The sequence below is a fragment of the Pongo abelii genome, chromosome 9 (genome assembly GCF_028885655.2).
Source record: "Pongo abelii isolate AG06213 chromosome 9, NHGRI_mPonAbe1-v2.0_pri, whole genome shotgun sequence".
NCBI classification, from domain to species: domain Eukaryota; kingdom Metazoa; phylum Chordata; class Mammalia; order Primates; family Hominidae; genus Pongo; species Pongo abelii.
In genome coordinates, this window is record NC_071994.2 from 58362988 (window position 1) to 58370053 (window position 7066).

At 37.6% G+C, this 7066-nt stretch overlaps 1 pseudogene; it reads left to right on the forward strand.

Annotated features, from left to right (window-relative positions):
• The first annotated feature begins 1874 nt into the window (after window positions 1-1874).
• Window positions 1875-4937, forward strand: LOC100441220 (monofunctional C1-tetrahydrofolate synthase, mitochondrial-like; annotated as a pseudogene).
• The last annotated feature ends 2129 nt before the right edge of the window (window positions 4938-7066 follow it).

Consider the following 7066-nt stretch of genomic DNA (forward strand, 5'->3'; position numbering starts at 1 on the left):
GTGTGGCTTAAACCACACAACTTCATTTTCTCACAACTTTGGAGGCTAGAAGTCTGAGATTAAGGTGTGGGCAGGGTTGGATGGCATCTTCTCTTCCCTGTGTCTTCACATGGTCTTACCTCGTGTGTCTGTGTCCTAATCTCCTATTATGGGACCACCAGTTCTGTTGAATTAAGGCCCAAGCTAACAGCCTCTTTTTGACTTACTTACATCCTTGAAGTGCCTGTTTTCAAATATTATACAGCAGTATTCTGACTTAGGTGCTAGAACATTAGCATATGAATATTGTAGAGACAAAATACTGCCTGTAACAAGTTCCTTATTACATATTTGCTGAAATAATCCATTAAAGAACTTTTCTCAGTTTTCAAAATAGAATCTAATTCAAATTATATTATTTAAAATGAAAGTGGCTTGATTTGGCTGTAGCATGAGGCAGAAGAATGGAAGCATAAGAGGAAAGACATAAAATTATGAAAATTCACAACTAACAAATATAAAGAACAAATGACATTAAATAGATAGAGAAATAAGAGTGCTGAACTCTTTACATTGTGTAAAAGAAATCAATTGGTCCACTTGTTCATACTGACAAATTAAAATGAAATATAAGTGTATTATTCAGAGATGATAATATTTAAAAAAAATGTAAACTATAGCAAGTGGTGGCCTCTGGAGAATAGGATTCAAGGACACTTTGACCTTGAATTCACTTCTCTGCCATTTGTAAAGAAAATGTACACCTGAATGCATTATTACCTTGATAAAGAAAACACCAGCTGCTAAAATACCACCACTTTGATAAAGAAAACACCCCTGTCTGCACTGAAACACTGTGCATAATGACCACATCTCCCTTTGCTTCTTTCTATTGGATCATTTCTTTCATTGGATCATTGGATCATTTTTATTGGATCATTCCAGTGCAGCACAAACAGGCTATCCCATCTCCTGGCTTAAATCATCACCCTAGTCCACATTCTCCTCCATCCATGCATCCATGACCTGGTTTCTCTTATTTCCTTTAGAGAAAATCTCTTCAGAAGAGTTTTCTATACTCATTATCTTAAGTTTCTCACCACCAATTAACTCTCTTTCTCTTTCTGTCATATCTTTTCAAATTTTTACCTCTTTCTTTTAGCTACTTCATTAAATTTACTTTTTGTGTTTGAAAATTTATTTTGAAAATAATAGTACACTCACATATATCAAACAAATTCTTTTCCTGCATATATTGTGACACCCTATTCCAGATCCTCAAAATCCCATGCACTCTCCTCAAAGACAAATATATTGAAGAAGTTTTCTGAATATTTGAAATAGTTTCTAATTAAAATAACTTAAATGAAGGGAAGTCATATGAAATAAGACTAGAAAATTTTAATATTTATACTAAATAAAAATAAACAACAAATATCATGAAGTAGAGAAAGATATTCTATGCGTGCTACTTACATTTTATAAGAAAAGTAAGTTGATCCACTTGATAATACTAATAAATGCAAAACATAAATATAAGCTTACTATTCACAGCTAATAATCATTATCAAATAAGAATGGAAAGTATAGCAAGTGGTGGCTTTTCGAGAAAGAGACTCAGAAGACTTTCACTTTTTATGCACTTCTCTGTCATTGGAATGAAAGTATACATATGAATGCAATAACCACTGTGACTTAAAAATATATGAAAGAAAAAGGTCAATTGTGGTCAGGCCATGGTGAGCCTTGGATGACATTCTGATACACCTTTTTCTTCATTTATAAAGCCCCACAATACACTCTTACATTGCTTGACATTGAATCTAGGCTCACGGTGGACATTTAAAGGTCTACAACAACAATTGATTACAGGGAGATGGGCCACGTGGGATGGGATGGGAGAGGCTGGCAGTCCAGACTGCAGGAGTTCCAAATGGAGTCAAGCAGACCTTTCTACTGATCTGTTTACCCATAATGAGTTGGGATTGCTTGCAGATGAAATTAAAATCAATGGCAAACGTAGACAAAGTTTTTGTCTGTGCTAGAAAGGTTAAAGGATCAAGCAGATGGAAAATACATCCTAGTCACTGGGATCATGCCCACCCCTCTAGGAGAAGGGAAGAGCACAGTTATGACTGGGCTGTGCAGGCTCTGACCATGCACCTGCATGTCACCTCTTTTGCCTGTATGAGGCAGCCTTCCCAAGGACCGACTTTTGGAGTGAAAGAAGGAGCCATGGGTAGTGGATATGCCCTGGTCATCCCCATGGAAGAGTTCAACCTTCACTTGACTGGAGATATCCATGCCATCACAGTTGCCAATAATTTACCAGCTGCTGTCATCGACCCAAGGATTCTGCATGAAAATGCACAGACAAGGCTCTGTATAATCGGCTGATTCATTTAATGAATGGTGTCAGAGAATTTTCAGAAATTCTCTGATTACTCGACTAAAAAAAACTGGGAATAAATAAGATGGATCAAAGCACACTGACAGAAGAGGAAGTGAGTAAATTTGCCTGTCTCGACACCGACCCTTCCACCATCGCATGGCAGAGAGTATTGAATAAAAATGACCGATTTCTACAAAAAAATAGATGTTGGCATGGATACAGTGATCTACACTGCCGGTGGGAATGTAAACAAGTACAACTACTATGGAAAATACTGTGGAGATTCCTCAAAGAACAAAAAGTAGAACTACCATTTGATCTGGCAATCCCACTACTGGGTATCTACCCAGAGGAAAAGAAGTCATTTTACAAAAAAGATACTTGCACACACATGTTTATAGCAGCACAATTCACAATTGCAAAAACGTGGAACCAACCAAAATGCCCATCAATCAACAACTGGGTAAAGAAACTAATATTATATATTAGTTTATATATATTAGTATATATATAATATATTAGTATATAATATATATATACTATATATTAGTATATATAATATATTAGTATATAATATATATATACTAATATATAGTATATATATAATATATTAGTATATAATATATATATACTAATATATATTAGTATATATATAATATATTAGTATATAATATATATATACTAATATATATTAGTATATATATAATATATTAGTATATAATATATATACTAATATATATTAGTATATAATATATATACTAATATATATTAGTATATATAATATATTAGTATATAATATATATACTAATATATATTAGTATATATTATATATTATATAATATATTAATATATAATAACATATATATTATATATAATATATAATATATATGATGGAATACTACTCAGCCATAAAAAGGAATGAATTAATGGCATTCTCAGCAACCTGGATGAGATTGGAGACTATTATTCAAAGTGAAGTGACTCAGGAATGGGAAACCAAACATTGTATGTTCTCACTGATATGTGGAAACTAAGCTATGAGGATGCAAAGGCATAAGAATGACACAATGGACTTTGGGGACTCAGGGAGAAAGGGTGGGAAGGGGATGAGGGATAAAAGACTATAAATTGGGTGCAGAGTATACTGCTCGGGTGATGGGTGCACCAAAATCTCACAGATTTGGTTTCATTGCATCTTTCATCAAAACTGTCAAAGCACCAGTCACCTCCAAATCATCAGTGTCACAGGTTGCCTGGTTTTGTCATAGATCACCACTAAAGAACTTACTCATGTAACCAAACACCACTTGTTCCCCAATAACCTATGGAAATAAAAAAATTTAATTAAAAAGATACAAATGACTGATTTCTACAACAAATAACCATCAGGCAGGCAAATACAGAGAAAGGCTCCTCCTGGCAAACGCTGTTTGACATCGTGGTGGCCAGCGAGATAATGGTGGTGCTGGCCCTTACGAACAGCCTCTCAGACATGAAGACATGGCTGGGAAGGATGGTGGTGGCCAGTGACAAAACCGGGCAGCCTGTAACACTGATGATTTGGGGGTGACTGGTGCTTTGACAGTTTTGATGAAAGTTGCAATGAAACCAAATCTGATGCAGACCCTGGAACAGACACCTGTATTCATGCACATGCGCCCTTTTGCTAACATCACCCATGGCAATTCTTCAGTGTTCGCTGATAAAATTGCCCTGAAACTGGTTGGTGAAGAAGGATTTGTAGTGACTGAAGCTGGCTTTGGTGCTGATATTGAAATGGAGAAAATTTTCAACAACAAGTGCCAAGCTTCCAGCTTGGTGCCCAGTGTGGTCGTGTTGGTGGCAACGGTGCAAGCTCTGAAGATGCACAGTGGTGGGCCAAGTGTAACTGCTGGTGTTCCTCTTAAGAAAGAACATAAAGAAAAGAACGTCCAGTTGGTGGCAGATGGCTGCTGTAACCTCCAGCAGCAAATTCAGATTGCTCAGCTATTTGGGGTTCCCGTTATGGTGACTCTGAAGGTCTTCAAGATCCACACCGGTGCTGAGATTGACTTGGTGTGTGAGCTCACAAAACGGGCTGGTGCCTTTGATGCAGTCCCTTGCTATCACTGGTCAGTTGGTAGAAAACGGTTGGTGGACTTGGCTTGGGCTGTGAGAGAAGCTGCAAGTAAAGAAGCTGATTCCATTTCCCTTATGATGTTCAGCTTCCAATTGTGGAAAAGATAAGAACCATGGCCCTGGCTGCCTATGGAGCCAAAGATATCGAACTCTCTCCTGAGGCACAAACCAAAATAGATTGTTAACACTCAACAGGGTTTCAGAAATTTGCCCATCTGCATGGCAAGGACCCACCTTTCTCTGTCTCACCAACCTGACAAAAAAAAGTGTGCCAAGGGACTTCATTGTACCTCTCAGTGATGTCAAGGCCAGCATAGGTGCTGGGTTCATTGGCCCTTTGGTTAGAACGATGAGCATCGTGCCAGGACTGCCAGTTGGCCCTGCTTTCATGACATAGAAAGCAGGAAATCTTGATATGGAAACAGAACAAATTAAAGGCTTGTTCTAAGTGAACAAGCCTCTCATAGGAATTGATTCAGGTTCCTGAAACAGACTCCTCCTTGCCTTTTTGCTGCAGTTAGAGAAGAAACTGAATTTTAAAAATGTCCTTTATGCAATGTTGGAGAAATGGTGAAATAGGCCAAGGATTTCTTCTTCATTGAAGGTGTATTCTATTCACAACAGAGTATAGTGTTCAGCAAAAGGACCTTCACCAAGTCTGAAAATAACTAATTTACTTGTTTCAATAGAGTTTACATTATTTCTACTGCTTACACTTTAGAGTGTTTATTTTATGGGACTAAGGGATTAAAAGAGTGTGAACTACAAGGTAACACTTTCCACTCTCGAGTTTTTTTTCCATTTTTTTTATTATACGTTAAGTTTTAGGGTACATGTGTACAACATGCAGGTTAGTTACATATGTATACATGTGCCATGTTGGTATGCTGAACCCAGTAACTCATCATTTAACATTAGGTATATCTCCAAATGCTATCCCTCCCCCCTCCCCCGACCCCACAACAGGCCCCTGTGTGTGATGTTCCCCACCCTGTATCCATGTGTTCTCATTGTTCAATTCCCACCTATGAGTGAGAACATGCGGTGTTTGGTTTTTTGTCCTTGCGATAATTTGCTGAGAATGATGGTTTCCAGCTTCATCCATGTCCCTACAAAGGACATGAACTCATCATTTTTATGGCTGCATAGTATTCCATGGTATACATGTGCCACATTTTCTTAATCCAGTCTATCATTGTTGGACATTTGGGTTGGTTCCAAGTCTTTGCTATTGTGAATACTGTCGCAATAAACATACATGTGCACGTGTCTTTATAGCAGCATGATTTATAGTCCTTTGGGTATATACCCAGTAATGGGATGGCTGGGTCAAATGGTATTTCTAGTTCTAGATCCCTGAGGAATTGCCACACTGACTTCCACAATGGTTGAACTAGTTTACAGTCCCACCAACAGTGTAAAAGTGTTCCTCCTTCTCCACATCCTCTGCAGCACCTGTTGTTTCCTGACTTTTTAATGATCACCATTCTAACTGGTGTGAGATGGTATCTCATTGTGGTTTTGATTTGCATTTCTCTGATGGCCAGTGATGATGAGCATTTTTTCATGTGTCTTTTGGCTACATAAATGTCTTCTTTTGAGAAGTGTCTGTTCATATCCTTCGCCCACTTTTTGATGGGGTTGTTTGTTTTTTTCTTGTAAATTTGTTAGAGTTCATTGTAGATTCTGGATATTAGCCCTTTGTCAGATGAGTAGATTGCAAAAATTTTCTCCCATTCTGTAGGTTGCCTGTTCACTCTGATGGTAGTTTCTTTTGCTGTGCAGAAGCTCTTTAGTTTAATTAGATCTCATTTGTCAATTTTGGCTTTTGTTGCCATTGCTTTTGGTGTTTTAGACATGAAGCCTTTGCCCATGCCTATGTCCTGAATGGTACTGCCTAGGTTTTCTTCTAGGGTTTTTATGGTTTTAGGTCCAACATTTAAGTCTTTCATCCATCTCGAATTAATTTTTGTATAAGGTGTAAGGAAGGGATCCAGTTTCAGCTTTCTACATACGGCTAGCCAGTTTTCCCAGCACCATTTATTTAAAAGGGAATCGTTTCCCCATTGCTTGTTTTTGTCATGTTTGTCAAAGATTAGATGGTTGTAGATATGCGGCATTACTTCTGAGGGCTCTGTTCTGTTCCATTGGTCTATATCTCTGTTTGGGTACCAGTACCATGCTGTTTTGGTTACTGTAGCCTTGTAGTATAGTTTGAAGTCAGGTAGCATGATGCCTCTAGCTTTGTTCTTTTGGCTTAGGATTGACTTGGCAATGCAGGCTCTTTTTTGGTTCCATATGAACTTTAAACTCTTGAGTTTTCTACTTTGTCTTTGAACAGAAAATAATCATGGACCTAGAAAACCAAACCCACACACACACACACACAAGAGTGAGATCAAGCCATTGCGAGCCCTGAAAGACCCTATGATCTACTTTAGTTTTTAGTTATAAAGCCTCACAAAACAAGTTCACGTTGCTTGATATTGACACCTAGGCCCATAATACATTGTAAAAGTTCAGAACAGCAATTACTTACAGGAAGTTGAATGAGATGGGATATGATGAGAGTGGCAG